At 45.2% G+C, this 21,927-nt stretch overlaps 2 long non-coding RNA genes across 2 annotated transcripts in view; one reads left to right on the forward strand and one right to left on the reverse strand.

Moving 5' to 3' along the window:
* LOC145532589 (uncharacterized) overlaps positions 1 to 10,817 on the forward strand; it is a 571,872-nt gene extending 561,055 nt beyond the window's left edge. The window contains exon 10 of the long non-coding RNA XR_014073407.1: positions 10,294 to 10,817. This is a non-coding gene — a long non-coding RNA (uncharacterized LOC145532589). The remainder of the gene's footprint in view (positions 1 to 10,293) is intronic.
* Positions 10,818 to 11,996: 1,179 nt separating this feature from the next.
* Positions 11,997 to 21,927, reverse strand: part of LOC145532603 (uncharacterized) — a 37,861-nt gene continuing 27,930 nt past the window's right edge. The window contains exons 2-4 of the long non-coding RNA XR_014073421.1: positions 17,741 to 18,025; positions 15,824 to 15,978; positions 11,997 to 13,133 (exon numbers count right to left, since the gene is read on the reverse strand). This is a non-coding gene — a long non-coding RNA (uncharacterized LOC145532603). The remainder of the gene's footprint in view (positions 13,134 to 15,823; positions 15,979 to 17,740; positions 18,026 to 21,927) is intronic.

The raw sequence follows: 21,927 nt of genomic DNA on the forward strand, positions 1-21,927 counted from the left end.
AGACCAGTGGGTTGGGTCTCTTTTGCAAAGCAGTGAAAAGTTTTATATAATGACTGATATGCTAGGCAGAATGAATAAACAGTTAGGAGTCAGACGTGAAGGGGTTAGAGAGGATTAGTGTTTGGGTTAGAGTATCTCACATTTTCCATGTATTATTTCTAATTCTTAAGCACCTCTACCTAATGTGATTAGGTGCATTTTTATAGATCAGGAAAATTAGGAGGCAATGGAGATTGCTCAAAAAACTAATACTAGAACTTCCATATGACCCAGCAATTCCACTCCTGGGTATATATCTGAAAAAAACCAAAAGCACGAATTCAAAAAGATACATGAACCCCAATGTTCATGGCAGCATTAGTTACAGTTGCTAAGACATGGAAGCAACCTAAGTGCCCATCAACAAATGAATAGGTAAAGAACACACACACATGATGGAATACTACTCAGCCATGAAAAGTATGAAATTTTGCCATTTGCAACAACAAGGATGGCTCTGGAAGGTATCCTGCCAAGTGAAATGAGTCAGAGAAAGACAAATACTGTATGATATCACATACATGTGGAATCTAAAAAACACAACGATCGTCATATAACAAAAAAGATGCAGACTCACAGATACGGAGAACAAACTAGTGGTTGCTGGGGGGATGGGGGTAATAGAAGGGTAGTGAATTAACAGATACAAACTGTTCAGTATAAAATAAGCTACAAGTCAGGAGTCCCTGGTGGTCCAGTAGTTGAGACTCTGTATTTTCCTTGCTGAGGAAGGAATCCCTGGTTGGGGAACTAAGATCCTACAAGACATGTGGTGTGGCCAAAAATTAATAAAATAAAATAAGCTACAAAGGTGTATTGTACAACACAGGAAATATAGCCAATATTTGATAATAACTATAAACAGAGTATAACCTTTAAAAATTGTGAATCACTATATTATATACCTGTAAAAGAAATGGCAACCTGCTCAGTATTCTTGCCTGGAAAATTCCATGGACAGAGAAGCCTGGCGGGCTGCTTGGGGTAGTCTTTGGGGTCAAAAAGAGTCAGACATGACTGAGCATACACAAACACACAATAACTTATATAACATGGTACATCAACTGTAACTCAAAAAAAAATTAGGACACAGGCAAGAAAAATAACTTGGCTAAGAGGCTAGACAGCATATTAAAAAACAGAGACATTACTTTACCAACAAAGGTACGTCTAGCCAAAGCTATGGTTTTTCCAGTAGTCATGTATGGATGTGAGGGTTGGACTATAAAGAAAGCTGAGCGCCGAAGAACTGATGCTTTTTAACTGTGGTGTTGGCGAAGACTCTTGAAGAGTCCCATGGACTGCAAGGAAATCCAACCAGTCCATCCTAAAGGAAATCAGTCCTGAATATTCATTGGAAGGACTGATGCTGAAGCTGAATACTTTGGCCACCTGATGTGAAGAACTGACTCTTTGGAAAAGACTCTGATGCTGGGAAAGATTGAGAGCATGAGGAGAAGGAGGCGACAGAGGATGAGCTGGTTGGATGGCATCACCGACGTGATGGACATGAGTTTAAGTAGGCTCTGGGAGTTGGTGATGGTCAGGGAAGCCTGGTGTGCTGCAGTCCATGGAGTCGCAAAGAGTCAGACACGACTGAGCAACTGAACTGAAGAAGCAAGGAAGATGGTCCTGTTTTTAGGTGATTTTCATACACTATGAGATATGTTATAGTAGAAGTTTGCATAGCGTGATGGCTTTCTAATATAAGTTTGCATCAGAAGCATCTGGAAGGCTTGTTGAAACACAGGTTGCTGGGCCCCACCCCGAAGAGTGTCTGATTCAGTAGACGCTGGGTGGGGCCTAAGAATTTGCATTTCTAGTAAGTTCCCTGCTGATGCTGATGTTGCTGGTCCGGGGACCACACTATGGAAAGCACTGTTGTAAAACACAGTGTGAACCCAAAAGGGAGAGAGACTTCCAGTGTACTGCAGCAGTGAAAGGAAGCCTTCGGAGGGAAAGTGGCATTTGGGTTGGGCTTGGGATGTTGTAGAGAAGATCTCCAACTCACTCACAGGTATCCAGGGAAAGACTGAACACAGGCTGCACACAGACTTAGAGACGCAAGGCAGATTCGGGTGTGTGAGTCCCTCAGCGGGTATGGACAATTGGGGGTGGCTGTGCAAGCTTGCCTGGCGTGAGAGGAGGCTGGCAGGGGAGCTTGGGGCCAGATGCAAAGCCTTGCTACAAGAGTTTGGACTTCATCCTTTGGGTACCAGGCTCTTAATCAGAAGAGTAATGCAATTCTCTTTGCCTAATTGTGCTCTAATTGTACATTCATTAAAAATAAAAAGGTATTAATCACCAACTGCTCCAAGAAACGCCAGGGGTACAAAAGTCTGACAGTCTCTAAAAGTAATAACAACAACAAGTGGTATCCTTCCAGCCCTTTATGATGGTGATAAGGGCCTCACCTGCATGACCTCTTTGGGCATGCAGGTGAGGCTGCTATTGTCCCATTTTACAGATGAAGAGATTGAGGTTTATGGAGCCAAAGGCACACTTCTTGTTTTTAATTTTTTTATTTTATATTGGGGTATAGCCGATTAACAATGTGATACTTTCAGGTGAACAGCAAAGGGATTAAGCCATACATACACATCCATCCGTCCATTCTCCCCCAACTCTCCTCCTATCCAAGCCAAAGGCACACTTCTTGAAAGCAGCTGAATAGGGGTTTAGGTCTAAGTTTAAAGGATCATTTTTGCATTTTAAACCTTAGTTTCCTTGATAACAGGCTTCCCAGGTGGTACTAGTGGTAAAGAATCTGACTTTCAATGCAAGAGACGAAGATTTGATCCCTGGGTCAGGAAAATCCCCTGGGGAAGGAAAATGACCACTCACTCCAGTATTCTTGCCTGGACAATTCCATGGACAGAGAAGCCCGGTAGGCTGCAGTCCATGGGGTCACAAAGAGTCAGACACGACTGAGCGACTGCTCATGTCTTCCTTAATACCATTCTTGAGTTCCAGGACTGGCTCTCCATGATCCCTTTCACCCTAAACTTGTCGCATCTAATCTGGAGCGTCACCCCTGTGTTGGGTAAGCACAGCCCAAGCTGAGCTTGCTGGGCTATTCCTTTGCCCCTGCAGCTGCCTTGACCTCTGCAGAAAGGCACGGGTGAGCAGGGGGTATAGCTTGTCATCCCAAGGCTCTGTGGTCATCCTAGTGCAGGAATATCTTCCCGAGGGGACGAGCAGGATCTATCACTGTCAAACCCGGAGGCCTTTTTTCCTTCTTGCAAACTCAGGGCTTTTCAGATCTTTAAGGCTGATCAGAGATAGAGCGCTACAATAGCTGACTTAAATCTCAGTAAGCGGGGAGGCGAGGCGGAGAGAGGTACCGTGCATAAAATAAAGTATGCTGGCTCTTTTCTGGAAGATAAAACATAAGTCTTGGTACACACGGCACAATAAAAGCCCGTGGAGAACAGAGAAGATCTTTGTCAGGAATTGTATCTCATTTAGCACCATTGTTTCACTGTGTTCCTTTCAGAATGAAAGTGATTCATCTTGCTTTTGTTTTCAGCCGTCTTTCATTTTTTCCTCTCACAGAAATTTCGCTCTTCCATTAGGAAGCAAGCACTTTTTCCTCTCTCGTCTCTTCATAGACAGGACTTTCATTCTCTGCATGTTTAGGCTCAGCTCACGGAGTCCAATCAATGATTCTTCTCCCCCCTTTTTGTCAAGTAGTGATTCAGAGAATACAGACTGCTGTGCAGGGGGTTTAAAAAAATATTTTAATGATCCCATTCTTTCCAGCTCTGTGTGTATGTGTGTGTGTGTGTGTGTGTGAGGCTACAAATACCACCATCATTTATTGGCCTAGGAAATATTTGTGAGGAAATATTTCTGCTCTTGGGGAGGTGAAGTAGTTGTCCCCATCTACAAGGTGGGCACCACCCTAAGTGTGTAACTGAAGAGGAGGTGACACAAAAAGGGGTTAATTATGGCACAGAAGTTAAAGAGCCAAAAGGCAAGAGAAGAGATGTCTCAAGGGCAGACTTAGAGGTTCCGGTCCCTGCATTTGGACCCAAAAGCATACGACTCATAGCAGGCACTTTTGCTTCATTATGAAATTGACAGCGGGCTTTCTGTAAAAACAGAATGAATTAACACTGTCTTCCTGAAGCTGTTCTATCTGCTGATTCTATGCACTTTATCCCATTATCTTTTGTTGTCCTCAAGTAGAATCCTTAAGGTGCAAGGATCCAACGTTCACAACCATTGGGTGATTTTCAAAAAGCTGGACCGTCCCAGAGAGCCTGGTTTCAATTTCTGGTCTTGATGTCAGGGAGGTTGGCTGGGGTGTAGAGAGGCAGGTCTGGGCTCCAGGTTTTGCCAGCAATCAGTGATCATTTCTTCCTATACTTGAACTCTTCTGGGGGTTTCTTCCCCATCTTTGCACCTTCCCAGACTTCCACAGTGAACCTTTGGACATCTGAAAGCTGCCTGGCCTGGACACTGTGATAAACCAGCCTGGCAAACTGTGGGATCCCACCCCCACGGTGGGTGAGTGGTGTTGAGAGACTGTTCTGGGCGTGGTTCAGAAGGATGGAGCACTAAGAGGGTCCAAGTCCCAGAGCTGGGGAAGTGTGAGGCCACACCCCCATCAGAGGAGGCCCGGAAGCTCGTCTGGCTCTCTCGGCACAAGCTTCTCTGCCTTACCACTTCTGGGCTTCTGGTAGAGGACAGGGAGCTCTGTGTCTCAGCAGTGGTGTCCTCAAGGCCACCAAGCCTGCCCTGTCTCCTTGGGCTTCCAAGACTCAGCTCGTCTTCCTTCTACTCCACTCCTGTTTTCTCCACTCCTTTTCCAGCATCATTGCTGCCTTTCCCTCTTCCAGTGCGTTGCAGTCAGAGCTCTCCCAGGCCTGGCTTTGGCCCTGGGGATCTCACTCAATCACTCTCAGGACTTTGAGCTATATAGCAACTCAACCCTGAATATTCATTTATGAAGCTCCAATGTTTTGGCCACCTGATGCAAAGAGTTGACTCTCTGGAAAAGACTCTGATGCTGGGAAAGAATGAAGGCAAAAGGAGAAGGGGGCAGCAGAGGTTGAGATGATTAGATAGCATCACCAACTCAATGGATGTGAATTTGAGCAAACTCTGGGAGATAGTGAAGGACAGAGGAGCCTGGCGTGCTGTTGTCCATGGGGTTGCAAAGAGTTGGACATGACTTGTGACTGGTCAATTGTATTATAACATGCAATGTAATATAGCATATGACATTATACAGGCATGAACATTTATTATTCAAAGCCCCACGTGTGTTTGTATAAACACAGGCACATACACATATCATTTATCTTGTTGTTGTTTTTCACCCGGGTTCCATCCCTGGGTTGGAAAGATCCTCTGGAGAAGGAAATGGCAACCCACTCCAGTATTCTTGCCTGGAGAATTCCATGGACAGAGGAGCCTGCTGGGTTACAGTTCATGGGGACACAACTGAGTGACTAATGATCATTAATGTATGCACAAGTTATTCAAAGTCAGATATGTATATATGAATATACCACACTCACATGCGCGCGCACACACACACACACACACACCCCTTGGATTTTTAGTTTTTAACTTGGATCTCCTCCTTGAAGTTCAGGCTTTTAAATCCAACTGCCTCCTCAAATTCTCCATCAGGAGGTTTAATAGAAATCTTAGTCTTAACCTGGCCCCAGCAGAACTGTTGCACTTCCCCATAAACATGTCAATCCCCACGGCAAACTTTTGTATATCTTTAAATGGCACCATGGTGCCAATCTACCTGGTTGCTCAGGCCCCAAATCTTGGGATTCGAGTTTTCTTTCTCTCCCTCACATCTTCCACCTGATTCATTTTCAGCTCCATCAGCTCTACCTTCCCCACTGCCAATAGGTCCAGAAACCAGCCATTTCTCACCCTCGGCTACAGTCCTGGATTAAGTAAGCTACTGGCTGGGCTCCCATATCATCATTCCCCTGGTTAACGCTCCAGTGGTCTCCCATTTCCCTGAGCTCAGATGGTAAAGCGTCTGCTTACAATATGGGAGACCCGGATTCGATCCCTGGGTTGGGAAGATCCTCTGGAGAAGGAAATGGCAACCCATTCCAGCACTCTGGCCTGGGAAATCCCATGGACAGAGGAGCCTGGTAGGCTACAGTCCATGGGGTCGCAAAGAGTCGGACACGACAGAACGGCTTCACTTTCACTTTCACCGTGGCCCCGAAAGCCCTCCAACATCTGGGCCCTCCTTCTGTCTCCCAGGTCATCTCTCTCATGACTGATATCAAGCCCATTCCTTTCTTAAAAAAGGCCTTTGTGATTTATCTTCCTTCTGTCTAGAGCACTTCCCCAACCATTTTCATCTTTCAGAGCTCAACTTCGTCATCCCCTCTCTGAGACAACTTCCTGGACACCAACGCTAACCAGCTCTCCAGTTCCACCCAGCTCTCTATTCTGTCTTCTTTGTCCCACTTGGGTGTAGCTGAAGCAATCTTTTCCCACTTATGTTTATACCCATCAGTTCACTTTCCCCTATGTTTTCATCTAAAAGTTCTATAGTTTTAGCTCTTACATTGAGGTCTTTGATCCAGTTTTGAGTTAATTTTTGTAGATGATGGAAGGTCAGGGTCCAACATCATTCTTTTGCTTGTGGATATCCAGTTTTCCTGGGCTTCCCAGGTGGCACTCGTGATAAAGAACCCACCTGCCGATGCAGGAGACATAAGAGATATGGGTTCAATCCCTGGGTCGGGAAGATCCCTTGGAGGAGGGCACAGAAACCCACTCCAGTATTCTTGCCTGGAGAATCCCCATGGACAGAGGAACCTGGCGGGCTACAGTCCTTGGGGTCGCAGAGTTGGACACGACTGAGAGACTGAGCACGCACATCCAATTTTCCCAACACTGTATGTTAAAAAAAAAATACTGTTTTCTCCATTGAATGGTCTTGCAAGTCATGGTGAAAATCATTTTACCACCATAAGCATTCATTTCTGGGCTCTCTTTTCTCTTCCATGGGCCTGTCTGCCTGGCTTTACGCCCTATTAATTCTTTCACCACTAGAAGGTAATTTCCTTGAGGGCAGGTGCTCTGCTTGGTTTGCTGTCACCCAGCCCCTGGTACAGGGGGCTCAGTGAATTTCCAGCGACAGGTTGCCTGGTTTGCTCTTCCTTCCAAAGCCCTAAGGGACTTCCCTCCATGGCTCCTGCTCAGGCCTTTAACAGACATGCCACCTCCACGGGGCAGCCAACCAGACATGCTCCTCTTCCTTTGACTTTGGGTCAGAGGGGGGCCCTGCCCTCCCCTTGTTCCAAACTGACCTTCCTGTCTGCTGGGTCAACTTGACCTTGCCTTGTGCCATTCTGGTTCTGTTTATAGTGGGTGTTTGAGCATCCAGGCTTTTCTCGGTCTGTTGCTTCCTTCTTCCAGATGCCACCCCCGGGCAGTTGTGTCTGCCTGCCAACAAACCACATCCCTGGGCACGTGTTCTCCTTGGAGCCATGCCCATCAGACCCTCAGGAACCCCAGAGGGGGCACAATCATCTGCCTTCAGGGCTGCCCTGCACAACTTGAACCCTTGCATCTCAGCTGTATTTGAAAACAGAGGAAAGCCAGTCACATCTAAGGACCATTTCTGTTTTCGGCTTTCATTTCCGGCCTCATAAATAAAGCCTTGGTAATGGCAGAGGGGGAATCCAGAGGACAGGAACACAGCATTACCTCATCGCATTACTCTACTGATGCCTTTTCAAGGCCAACAAACTCAATTAGCTCGTTGGTAACAGCTGCACCAACAGTGCGGCTTTTGCAGCCGAGTTCATCATTCCGAGAAAGGACATGGAAATCAAATGACAGTGCATTTCATCATGCAGAGCTGCCCACAAATTCACCCAAAGGTGCAGCTCAATGGGCTTCCCTGGTGGCTCAGATGGCAAAGAATCCACCTGCAATGCAGGAGATCCAGGTTAGATCCCTGGGTCAGAAAGATCCCCTGGAGAAGGGAATGTCTACCCCCTCCAGTATTCTTGCTTGGAGAATTCCATGGACAGAGGTGGCTCCCTTTCAACAATCTTGAACTGTTCCTTAGAGTTCAGATTTTTGATATATAAAGTCACTCAGTCGTGTCTGTCTTTTAGCAACCCCATGGACTATAGCCCGCCAGGCTCCTCCATCCATGGAATTTTTCAGACAAAAATACTGGAGTGGGTTGCCACTTCCTTCTCCAGGGGATCTTCCTGACCCAGAGATCGAACCCAGGTCTCTTGCATTGGAAGCAGATTCTTTACCATCTGAGCTACCAGGGATGCTCTATATTTAAATCTGGAGACACCCAAAGCTATCTGTGAAGTGTATGCAGTTATTTGTTATATCACTCATTCTTGAGCAACTTTTGCCTTTTTTTTCCCTGTAAATAATCAAGCCTTAGAAGCACTGAAACCGAGAAGGATTAGGAAAGTTACCTGAGAACACTTAGCAAGTGATCTTATCTCTGTCACTATCCATTTATTCATCATTCTTTAATATATCAAATAATCAGCCAATGCTTTGGGTAAGTTAGAGAGGGCAGAAAACTCCCACTCAGAATGAGTGGGAATGGAGGATGGCTGGGGTTACTGAGATGTCAAATTAATGTACTATTTCAGCCACAGTGTCATGAGAATGATGAATGTTTTAGTTGAACAGTTCTGAGAATTTTTGCTGGTCCAGTCCTGTTATTTCATAGATGAAAAAGTCCAGAGAAGAGAAGTTTATGTCCTATAGGTCACCCGGCTGATGAGCAGACATGCAGAGTCACTATCAATCAGCCACAGCCTTGTGCTGACCTAAGGGACAGTCCTGCAGGGCCTCTCCAGAAGGGGCTTATCATCCTGAGATGAGAAAGATTTCAAAGCAGCACGTCGGGCCTGTGGGTGCTGTCAAGGTGATGTCACGAGGGTGTTTGCTTTTGTCTGTAAGCTAAACAAGCCCTTCACCATCTTCACACTTTTCATAGTGAGCTCCTTGTGTACAGCGTTAAGTCTCAGTGGCGCTATTGACATCAAACCAGTCTAATTGGGACTTCCCTGTGGTCCAGTGGCTAAGAATCGGCCTGCCAAGGCAGGGGGCACGGGTTCAGCGATCCCTGCTCTGGGAAGATTCCACATGCCGAGGGGCAGCTGAGCCCATGCACCACAACTACTAAAGTCCAAGTGCTTAGAGCCCGTGCTCCACAACAAGAGAAACCACCACAATGAGAAGGTCGTGCACAACTAGAGAGTAGCCCCCACTCGCCGCAATAAGAGAAAACCTGTGCACAGCAACGAAGATGTGGTGCAGCCAAAAAAAAAATTTTTTTTTAAAGTCTGATTGCACGGAAAACAAACATATGATAACCAATGTGGGGAGGGGGAGGAGTTAGGGAGGAATAAATTAGGAGGTTGGGACGAGCAGATGCAAACTGTCACAAACAGAGTGGATAAACAACAAGGACCTACTGTATAGCACAGGGAACTATAGTCAATATCCTGTAATAAACCATAATGGAAAAGAATATGTAGAAGACACAGGCTTTCCCAGGTGTCTCGGTGGTAAAGAACCCACCTGCCAATGCAAGGGACACAGGTTCTATCCCTCGGTCAGGAAGATCCCCTGGAGGAGGAAATGGCAACCCACTCCAGTTTTCTTGCCTTGGAAAATCCCACAGACAGAGGAGCCTGCAGACTACAGCTCACTGGGATCGCAGAGTCAGACATGACTGAGCACACACACAAGATATATATATATATATATATATATATATATATTACAGTTTTATATATATATTACAGTTTATATATATATATGTATATGTATACTGAACCCCTTTGCTGTATACCAGAAACTAACACAACATTGTAAGTCAATCATACTTCAATAAAATATTGGGGGAATAAAACTGTCTAATTGGAGGCACTGAAATTCCATTGCCTGAAGGTTAAATCACTTTTCTCTCAAAGGAACCTCTCTTTCCCACCTGTAGCCCTAAGATCACTTTGCCATTCCTCCTCTGTTAGAAGCAAGAAGAGGAAGCCTACGCAGAGGCCCCATATCTTGTCTTCCAACAACTGCTTCTCTGTGGAACTCGTTTAGAACACACGGGAATGCAGTGCTGTGTTCTAAGTGGCTCATCAATCATGCATCTCCTTAAGAAGGATTTTAAAGAGGCCCGATTTGCCAGGTAGCATCTTCCTCCTCCCCTCCGGCAGACTAGCAAAGCGCCGCTTGTCTTACACATCTTTCATCTATTTACAGCTCCAAGAAGCCACTGGCATGGGGATGCTGGCGACACGTGATTTCTGTGGAGAAGAGGCTGCAATCTGCAAAGATTCCCTGTGGGCCTTTATAACAGGGTGCATCATGGAATGCACTTTGTCAGCGCTCTGCTTGACGGTTCCGTGGACAAACAAAACAGCAAAAATGGTCGTGATGCTTTTGTGGCCGTGGAAGTCTTAATAGCCTACTTGGATTCACCCAGGTTTAGATGCATGTTGTTTTTTTCTCTCTCTCTCCTTTCCTCCCTGTTTATCTTCTCAAGGAGGTCACGTATGTTGTCAAGGAATATAATAAATTTAGAGAAAGATGTGGGCTTACAGCCCAGGCCCGTCTCTTGCAAGTGAGGGGCCTTACTATGTATGTTACATGACTGCTTTGGCTTTCCGAGATGAAGAATAACAAGAGGGTGGAGAGAGAATTGGATACGATAATAGAGTGAGACTTCTGTAACAGATCCTAGACTTTCTTCATTCTTTATTCAATAAAAATTCTTTGAGGAACTTCCCTGGTAGTCCAATGGTTAAGAATCTGGCTGCCAATGCGGGGGATGTGGGTTCATTCCCTGGCCTGGGAAGATTCCACATGCCTCGGGGCAGCTAAGCCCGGGTGCCACAACTACTGAGCCTGTGCTCTAGAGCCCAAGAGTCGCAACTACTGAGGCCCACGAGCCTAGATAGCCTGCGTTCTGCAACAAGAGAGTAACTCTTGCTCACTGCAACAAGAGTAATCCTGAGTGTAGCACAGCCAAAAATAAAAATAAATAAATTTAATAATAATAAATAAGATAAATATATAATAAATATAATATAAATAATATATTTATAAATATAAATAAAACATAAATTTAGTATAATGTAAATATAATAAGGAGAAGGCAATGGCACCCCACTCCAGTACTCTTGCCTGGAAAATCCCATGGACAGAGGAGCCTGGTAGGCTGCAGTCCATGGGGTCGCTAAGAGTCGGACACGACTGAGCGACTTCACTTTCACTTTTCCCTTTCATGCACTGGAGGAGGAAATGGCAACCCACTCCAGTGTTCTTGCCTGGAGAATCCCAGGGACGGCAGAGCCTGGTGGGCTGCCGTCTATGGGGTCGCACAGAGTCAGACACGACTGAAGCGACTTAGCAAATATAATAAAATAAAATCATAAACTAAATATAATAATGAAAATAAATGTAAAAAATTTAAAAAATTCTTTGAGTACCTACTCTGCCAGCCCTACTGCTAGAAGGTACCAAATAAAACAGGTAAAGCCCTGCTTTCCTGATGGAGGAGACAGTGACAAATGAGTAAGTCTGATAAACACCGTGTCATGGTGATCACAGTCACGGGTAGAAATATAGCAGGGCGGCCGAGGGGAGCATGGGGCTGGGGGAATAGGTGTTTGCCATTTTAAATGTGCCATCAAGGAAGGCTTCATGGAGAGGGTGGCATTCAAGTAAAGACCTTAAGAGGTGATGGATATTGGAGAAGCATAGTCTCTGGCAGGAGCACAGCACAAAACACAGTGACGATTTCTAGGTAAAGAAGAACTGCGCCCGCCCTGCTGAGTCTGGGATGAAGACACGAGATGAGCACAGCTCTTGGTACCGATCACAACCCTCTCCACCGACTTCCTTCCTGCCTGGCTTAGTTCCAGCCACATTCAGTATCAGAGGAAACAGAGGTCACACAGATCCAGGTTGGGAGAACATGTAGGCAGTTGGGTTTTGATAGTTGACCAGAAGGACAAGAAGGCAGGCTGTTGACATCAGGTTTGTTCTTGTCACTGTTGGACATATACTCTCTGTCTTAAGAAGAACTTTGTGTCCAATGAGACAATGGTCTTACTTTGTTTATAAGCCCAAGACCTCCCTCTAGGAGATGATCTTGTCTTGGTCCCCACTGCCACTTCTGGGAATTACTGGCTGCAGCCAGAAGCAGCTCCCATAAATCACAGCTGTGTGAAGCAAACTCCCATCCAGTGCACAGAGGTAGAACTGTTTTAGGTCAGTAACTGCTGGAGTCGTTTTTTAGGTACAAATCTAATGGTGATACGCCACCAGAGGAAGACGTAGAGGAAACAGGAAGAAAAGGGTTAATAGCTGCAAGCAGGAATTGGGTGTAATGAAGAGTAGCTGTGACAAAGCCATCTGATGCCAAGGAATCCTGCCTGGGCACTAAGCCAGTGTTCTCTGGCCAAGCTGTCTTCCTGTGACCCACTTCTGTCGCTTTGACCTTGCACGACAGACCCATCAGATGTCTGTGTTCTCACTTTGATTCAGGTCTCAGTAAGAACCACCTTTGGATTCCGGTCTTGTGGGCCCTTTGCTGTCCACCCATCCCCGCCTGATCAATTACTCTCAGACTGGGGCTGTACAATGAAATGCTCCCCTTCCTGCTCCATCCTTGTGTTGCCTGTTGATCTCTTCCATCCGACCTCGATCACCATCTCTCTGGTCTGGTCCTGGGCTACACCCTCTGAATCTACCCCTAGCAGGTGCCCAGGAAATCTGGCATCAAGGAGTTGGCTAAGCTTTGGGGCTGGGATCCAGCCTGGCAGTCTCTCGTCTTTTCCTCTCAGCATCGCCCCCCACCCCCCATCGCAACAGTGCCCTCCTGGATCCCACTGTTTTTCCACATGTTCGTCCCTGCTCACCTGTTTTCCAGCACATCACGACATCACTTACTGAGCATCTCCACTTCTGCCAGCCCACGGCACATGGCCTGATGCCTTGCTCTGCCTGACCCCGCCGAATCGCAGCATTTCCCAGGTCAGCTGCTACTTCTTCTGAAGGATTACTAGGGACTTTCTCCACCCTAGAGGGGATTATTCCTGCAACAAGAGTTATTAACTTGTGAATCCTTTGTGTAGGGCGTTGTGCCTGAAACTCTTTTCAGGTAGCAGGAATGCACTGGTTTCATGGAGAGGCATTTTCTATTTGAGAAAAAAATAAATAAATCCCTTTTCTGCACTCCAGTAAATAAAAGGAATCTTCTATTTTAAAAAACACTAGGCAAAACTAACTCTTGGGAGAAAAATGAGTACTTTCAAACTGTGGTGAAACAAAGGCACACAGAGGGTGATGTCATGACTACTATAAGATACTGTTTGTATTTTTTTAATTTTCAGGGAGTAAGATACCTAGAGAGTCTAAGTAACAGGAAATCTATTAGTATTTTTCTGTATATGAAAAGATACTTTGGCCCTAAACTCTCTTTCTACATCGTTGGGATATTTAAAGAGATGGCTTTAAACAGGCATTAAAATGTCTACAGAACTCCTCTATAAATGTCCCCAGTGCTCGTTAAGGGAGGTCTGTTACTGGCTAGGAGGCTTGTGCTGGGACTGCTGCTTCCATGGTGAGGTGGGTGGGCAGGAGGCATTTGAATGACCCGTGAGCAGGCATTGACAGGGGAACTCAAACATCTTTGTATGTGAGCTAGACAATCACACATGTAACACAAAATACACACGTTCTAGGTAGATTTGTGAAATATCCTAGATGTTTCAGGATAATCTCATTCCATTTATATTTCTTCATATATTTTCACCTTCCTGGAAATGCTATCTTTCTGGAAATAATAACTGAATGAATCTAATCTACCAATCTAATAGCTGAGCAAGCGGAGACTTTACAGTAACAATATAATGATACCCTCCATCCTCAGTAGATAGAAATGAGGAAAGGGGCCATGACTGCTCTTTATTTACATGCATATATTTATATGTTAATGCTTTTTATCACATAATCTTTAAATGAAAGGTAATTATACACACATATATGAAATTTCAAATTTTGCAAGACTTTGTATAATTTAGGAATGCTTTCAACTAATATGTAATCTAAAATCAGACTAACAGCAGCCTAAGCAAGAAAGCCATTATGTTTTTTGTATAACACAAATTGCAAGAAGGTGATTCCAGAGTGTGTTCATTGGCTCAGTGGTTTAAGGGTTCTGGGCTGCTATCTGTGAATTCACTGGACTTTTCCTCATGGTCACAAGACGGCTGCTGCAGCTGCAGGCATCAAGACCACACACAGAAATCTTAAGTAGGAAGAATGCGTCAAAAGCAAAAATTAATTTTCCTCAGCAGATTCCTTTTCTATGTTTCTTCCTCCTTCTAAATCAGACTGTCTACCTTAGAATTTCCATGTAAGTAAAGTTATATGTAAGAAGAAATATATTGTAAGGCGCTACATTCGTCCTTGTTTTGGGTTTTGTTCCTCTCTGCATGGTACGCTTACTTCCTTGTCAGTGTCTGGGACCAGACTCTGTGCTCTTTGAGGCAAGGATTTTGCTGTGCTTCCACTGCCTTCTGTGGTACCAGGCTTGGAATACCGGAGATATTCAATGTTGGCTAATGTCTGGTATATGATGAATCTCAGGGTTCCCTCTGCTCTTGAACTACTCACACTTTTGGGAACCTGAGAGCTGGGGACCAGTGTACGTCAGAGTTTTAGCCACTGCTTACCACTAGTAATTAAGGACAGGAACAGAGTGATAGCAGAATGAGCATATACCTGATTCTGTTGGGTTGCTATCAACATCCTCAACCTTCATCATAGCAGAACCTAAGTGTGCCGGCTTGGTTCTATGTCTATGTGTTAGATTTTTTTTCTGCTTTCCACTCCCATGGCACTTGAAACATTGCTCTGTATAACTCAGTCATACTACAAAAATAGGTAGCTAAGTGTATATCCTCTCTTTACTTAAGAATTTGGAATCCTCAAGGTCAAAGGACATTGCCTCGTTATATTTTTCCCAGCATCTTCTGCACTGCCTGGCAGGATAGTATTTATTTAAATGCTGAGAAAATCAAATGAAAGAAAAAAATTTTTGTACTGACAATACATCGTTTAAATCTCCTGATAAGACTGGCCACTTACATGAAAATGACCCACTGTGCCTTCAGGGCAGTAAACAACACTATTAAATTTATTAAGCATATATTTATTGAGCATCTATCAAGTGCAATAAAATCATCTGATACATAGTAGGGAGTGATGTGAATGTGAATTGACTGCTTCGAGCTCTGGCATTGACTAATACTCTTAATTATAGGAATACAGATCCTTTTTTAATTTAAAGTTGAATTTAGGGATTAGTGAGATGTTAAGGGGATGTCTATCAAATAGTGATCTGCCCATAATTTGGCATACCCAAGTAGGCACGGATGACCATGTGGATACACAAGAGACGTGAGTGCCAATTTCTGAAAGTTCCAAGATTACCAGGAGGAAGGGGCGACTCCTTAGCTATGTTCTCTGTGTGTGCATGTGTGTTAAGCCCCTTCAGTCGTGTCCGACTCTTTGTGACCCAATGGACTGTAGCCTGCCAGGCTCCTCTGTCCATGGGATTCTCCAGGCAAGAGTACTGGAGTGGGTTGCCACGCTCTCATCCAGGGGATCTTTCTGACCCAGGGATCAAACCCATGTCTCTGGCACTGGCAGGTGTGGTCTTTACAACTAGCACCACCTGGAGAGCCCTAGCTATGTTCTACAGGGTCTAAACTCAGCCTACCTTGTTCAACTATTGGTAGAGACTTTGATCATCATCAGTGACTTGAAATATCAAGAGACTGTGCAAGTGTTAAAGGGGTAGCATGAAGTCTGAGGATGCTCTAATTCTGAACAACACCCCAGACACTCATCATGTTGCGTTTCAGGAGACGGCCTCTGTAGAGCAAAATAAAGCAAAATGACTAATGTTAGCCCAGGATGAAGCTTGGACCCCAATACAGAGCTCTGCTAAGCTCTACTGGACCACAGGAAAAACCATGTATCCTAAGTTCTTAGACCCAGACACCTTTAAATCAGAGTCCAGTCTACACTAGCCAGTCTCAATGGAGAAGCAATCAGAGGATAATCATTTTCCAGCACTTTCTCTCCCCTTCCCACCCTTGGGTGCCATATAGGAGAATAACAGGGGGCAGAAGACCACCTTGCTCTCAACTGAATCGTCTTACAGGGAAGAGGGAGAAGAGATGCAAGCCTTTCTTTCCAGGCTTCAGGTTTCTGGAGAGCATTGATAAATGAGAGAGCCAGAGAAAGAAAGTCACAGCCACGTGAGAGAATTTTTAATGATCATCAGCAAGTGTGGCTGATGAATGTTCTGGAAGGTAATTTATCTGGAATCTCTCCTCCACTCCTGGATGATGGGGGAATGGGGAAGAAGACATGACAGCCTGTCCCCACTGGCTGGAATCACGAGCTATAGCTGATGAGATGGAACATAGTTGGGGCTTCCCTGGTGGCTCAGCCAGTAAAGAATCTGCCTGCAATGCAGGAGACCCGGGTTCAATCCCTGGGTAGGGAAGATTCGCTGGAGAAGAGAATGGCAACCGACTCTGGTATCTTTGTCTGGGAAATCTCATGGACAGAGGAGCCTTGTGGGCTAAAGTTCATGGGGTAGCAAAGAGTCAGACACGACTGAATGACTAACACTTTTTCACTTTCAGAGGTGAACTTGTCCACTTAACCTCCCCAGAGAGTTGCATGGATATCAAATAAGGACCTCAGACTAGACGCGGGGGTTTTGGCTGGCTCACCAAGGTTATCATTGTGATGTTGTTGTAGTATCAGACACTCTCTATTCTGCACTGGTCAGATCACTCCAGACCTGGATGCTGTATTTTATAATTTTATTTATTTTTGGCCGTGCTGGCTCTTCGTTGCTGCCTGCTGACTTTTCTCTAGTTGTGGTGTGTGGGCTTCCTTTGTTTCAGAGCACGGGCCCCAGGGCACACAGACTTCAGTAGTTGTAGCACGTGGGCTCAATAGTTGCGGCTCCCGGGTTCTAGAGCACAGGCTCCATAGTTGAGGTGCATGGGCTTAGTTGCCCTGGCATGTGTGATCTTCCCAGACCAGGGATCGAACACAAGTCTCCTATATTGGCAGGTGGATTTTTCACCGCTAGATCACCAGGGAAGCCCTGAGTGCTATATTTTAAAAGGAACATGGCAGCCTATAGATTGTTTGCTGTTGTTGTTCAGTCCCTAAGTCGTGTCTGACCCTTTGTGACCCCACGGACTGCAGTAGGCCAGGCCTCCCTGTCCTTCACTATCTGCTGGAGTTTGCTTAAACTCAAGTCCATTGAGTCAGTGATGCCACCCAACCATCTCATCCTCTGTCACCCCCTTCTCCTCCTGCCCTCAATCTTTCCCAGCATCAGGGTCTTTTCTGATGAATCGGCTCTTTGCATCAGGTGACGGAAGTATTGGAGCTTCAGCTTCAGCATCAGTCCCTCCAATGAATATTCAAGGTTGATTTCCTTTAGGATTATTGTTTAGAGGAAGTTAATAAATGCCATAGGAAATTGAATTAGAAAGTGCCTATTTTTCTAAATTGCTAATATTCTAGGATTTCAAGGTGCATCTAATCTCAGACGATTCGAGGTTGTTGAATTCCTATCACGTGCGATGTGGAGGATGCTGCCTACCTGTTATCTGACTTGATCGTCTCGGCCTTTGTCCCTCTTTTACAGATAAGGACAGCAGGGCTCCAGGAGGCAGAGTCATTTTCCTGCGGTCCCACAGCTGGTGAGCAGCAAAGTGGGATTTGCACCTTCGTTCCACTCGACTCAGAGTACTCGCTGTTCTACTACGGGGAGCATTTAACGTTCTGAGATGCTGAGATTCTGTGCTTCGGTGAAACTGTGACAGGATGATCTGAAAGTTGCTCTGTTTGAAGACTCCACAGAACGGCTGGGGAAGAGAGGGTGAGGCTGGGGAGGGCGAGAGCGACTGAGAGCGAGTAGGAAGAACAGAGACATCACCCCAGTGATCATTCATTCGGTTTCCTCCCCAAACAAAACATTCTTGTTTATTTCTCTGCGTTTCTCCCAGGCAGGCGTGTGACCTGAGAACAGTTCCCTTATGAGGCAGGGTTTTTCTCATTTCCTGGCTCCTAATCTAATAGAAATGTCTAAACTAGTTGGCTGGCTCTGCCAGAGAGAGGGGGAAAAAAATCTAGGATCAATCACTCTACTTGAAACTGCATCTGCAGAAAAGATGTGGAAGGGGCCAGGCAGGAGGGTGAGGGCAAAGCTTTACTCCCTGGCTTCTCCTAGCAACTGCTGGCCCATCTCTGGGTCTCTTGTTCCCTGATAAAGGTGTTGGCAGGGTTTCCCAGAGCAGAGCTATGGCAGGGCGCTGTGCTCCAGCCAGTCTTCCAGAAGACTGTCCTTTTTTTCTTTACAACTGGGTCAAGTGCCTGCTTCACCTGTTGTCAACCAGAGGATCACCCCTTGACCAGTTTCTAGGCTGCAGTCTCTGCAAGTCTCCTTATTAAAGGCATCAAAAAATAATACTATCCTAGTGGAGAGCTGCCAGGAGATTTTGTGGTTTTTTTTTTGAAGGTTCAGTTATCCCCATGGGACAACCAATACAAATGTTCCCCCAGTTGGAATGAGGACAGAGTCCTTGAAACATCCTTGCAAAGCAGTCTGTTATTAATACATTCGTAACTGAAGGGACTGCTTGCTGGTTCAACTCTCCAGTGGGTGGAAGACAGCCTTGTTGTTGTTGTTTAGTTGACTCTTTGCAACCGCATGGACTGTAGCCTGCCAGGCTCCTCTGTCCATGGGATTTCCCAAGAAAGAATACTAGAGTGTGTTGCCATTTCCTTCTCCCAGTGATCTTCCCGACCCAGGGATCGAACATGCGTCTCCTTTGTCTCCTGCATTGGCAGGTGGATTCTTTACTACTGACTGAGCCCCCAGGGAAGCCCTGGGAGAGGAGAGCCTTATTTACTCTGGTCCTAATGATAACTGACAGATACTTGGGCACCTAACAAAAATGCTGGATCCTAGGAGGCTGATATGCCCAACAGAGAACCTGTGCTGGTCTTAGATGTTGAAGATTATCACATGAAATTATTAATCAAACTCTAATCAGATCTCCTTTAGGATGGACTGGTTGGATCTCCTTGCAGTCCAAGGGACTCTCAAGAGTCTTCTCCAACACCACAGTTCAAAAGCATCAATTCTGCGGTGCTCAGCTTTCTTCACCATCCAACTCTCACATCAATACATGACCACTGGAAAAACCATAGCCTTGACTAGACGTACTTTTGTTGGCAGAGTAATGTCTCTGCTTTTAAATGTGCTATCTAGGTTGGTCATAACCTTCCTTCCAAGGAGCAAGCATCTTTTAATTTCATGGCTGCAATCACCATCAGCAGTGATTTGGAGCCACAAAAAATAAAGTCTGACACTGTTTCCACTGTTTCCCCATCTATTTCCCATGAAGTGATGGGACCAGATGCCATGATCTTAGTTTTCTGAGCGTTGAGCTTTAAGTCAACTTTTCCATTCTCCTCTTTCACTTTCATCAAGAGGCTCTCTAGTTCTTCTTCACTTTCTGCCATAAGGGTGGTGTCATCTGCATATCTGAGGTTATTGATATTTCTCCTGGCAATCTTGATTCCAGCTTGTGCTTCTTCCAGCCCAGACTTTCTCATGATGTACTCTGCATATAAGTTAAATAAGCAGGGTGACAATATACAGCCTTGACGTACTCCTTTTCCTATTTGGAACCAGTCTGTTGTTCCATGTCCAGTTCTAACTGTTGCTTCCTGACCTGCATACAGGTTTCTCAAGAGACAGGTCAGATGGTCTGGTATTCCCATCTCTTTCAGAATTTTCCACAGTTTATTGTGATCCACACAGTCAAAGGCTTTGGCATAGTCAATAAAGCAGAAATAGATGTTTTTCTGGAACTCTCTTGCTTTTTCGATGATCCAGCGGATATTGGCATAGATGTATAAATTTGTCAAAGCATCAAACAGTATACTTAATATATGTTTAATTATATATTAGTTATGCCTCTAGAAGAACCCCCCAGCTGGCACAATGGTAAAGAATCTGCCTGCTAATCCTGAAGACTTGAGACTCTGATCTGATCACTGGGTCAGGAAGATCCCCTGGAGGAGGGCATGACAAGCCACTCTAGTGTTCTTGCCTGGGAGATCCCATGGACAGAGGAGCCTGGTGAGCAGGCTACAGTCCATGGGGTCACAGTGTGAGTTGGACACGACTGTGCAACTACACACGTGTACACATGTTTCAAGGAAGTGTATATTTAAATTTTTTTAATCAAACTATAAAATCATGTCATTCTCCTACATAAAATCCACTAATGGCTTTCCAATACACATTAAATAAAATCCAAGCTCCTAACTTGGAAAAATTGTAATAAATAAATAAAAATGGCTCTAAAAAAAGGTTGGCTAAGGTCTTTGGGATACAAAGAGCTCTTATTACCTGATAAGAAAATGGGCTTGGCTCATGAAAAGGCTTTTTAAAATGAAGAAAAAAATGGATAATGACATTCAAAAAGAAGTTCAACCCTATTAATAATAAACTAAATATAATTTGGTGAGACAAAAAGATTATCACATGAAACAGTTTATCTGAGGCTTGAAACAAACAGTAAGGTTCCTTAACATTCCTTCATTTTAGGAGCTTGCTAAGTCTCTTTCTATTAGGGTCTTCTTTTTCTTGCTTCCTGGTTAGTATCTCCAGTGAGGTAAGGTGTTAAAGAAACCTTATGTTTAAATGGATATTACCGTGTTGCTCAGACTTTTTGCAGAGATGACAAAGGCCAAGAACAGCATGAGACTTTCCAAGTATGCGACAACATAATTAAGATGCATGGTCTCACACCACACACAGGGCATGCTAAGAGATGGTGAAGCTGCTTCATGCAACAGGGGTCCCACAACACAGGCTACCTACATAGGAGTCAATTAAGGAGGATATAGAAAGTTTCTTTACAGAGTTATCAGTGTGTCCTGCCTCCTCTCCCCATAGGGGCCTCAGATCAGAGGAGAAGGGCTGGGAGAGAACCACGTGAGGCCATTCCTTGTGGTTCTGGAGTTGGGATCTTGGGAACTAGGTGCTTGACCCACTTGTGCCTGAGGGTCTGTGGGGTGGGGCTTGAACTCTCACTTCCTGGCTCCAAGACAAAGACAGGACTGTCTCAGGGATGGCCAGAGTACGAAAAGCAAAGACTAGGGAGGTCTCTGTGTGCCAGACATACACCTGCTAATGGAACTCTTCCCATCGTGGACAAGGTGATCACAACAGACGGTGGACTTCAGAGTTGGAGTTGGGGTGAGAGCTGTAATCAGGGGAAGGAAGAATTGGCCACTTGGGAGAAATGCAAACTAGAGGGATCCCTGGTGATAGGGAAAACGTCTCCAGAGAATTTTCAAAAGTCCCCCAAGGGGCTGCCCTGGTGGTCCAATGGTTAAGAATTCGCCTTGCAATGCAGGGGACATGGGTTCCTGGACAGGATCCCTGGTCCAGGAAGATTCCACATGCTGGGGAGTAGCTAAGCCCGTGCGCCACAACAAGAGAAGCCATCACAGTGAGAAGCCCATACAGGGTCACTAGAGAGGAGCCCCCCTGGCCGCAACTAGAGAAAATGTGCATGCAGCAATGAAGACCCAGTGCAGCCACACACAAAAAGTCCCCCAAGGAAAAAAGAATTGCCATGCCCAGAATACCCAATGACAATCACAGTAAGTGATCACAATCAGTAAAGTAAGAATGTTCCTGCCCCTTGACTCTCCTTCCTAATTCTTTCCAGCCGAGGACCCCAAGTACTTCCAGAAAGTGATGGA

The sequence above is a fragment of the Giraffa tippelskirchi genome, chromosome 13 (genome assembly GCF_054371585.1).
Source record: "Giraffa tippelskirchi isolate mGirTip1 chromosome 13, T2T-mGirTip1v1.2.pri, whole genome shotgun sequence".
Taxonomy (NCBI): Eukaryota; Metazoa; Chordata; class Mammalia; order Artiodactyla; family Giraffidae; genus Giraffa; species Giraffa tippelskirchi.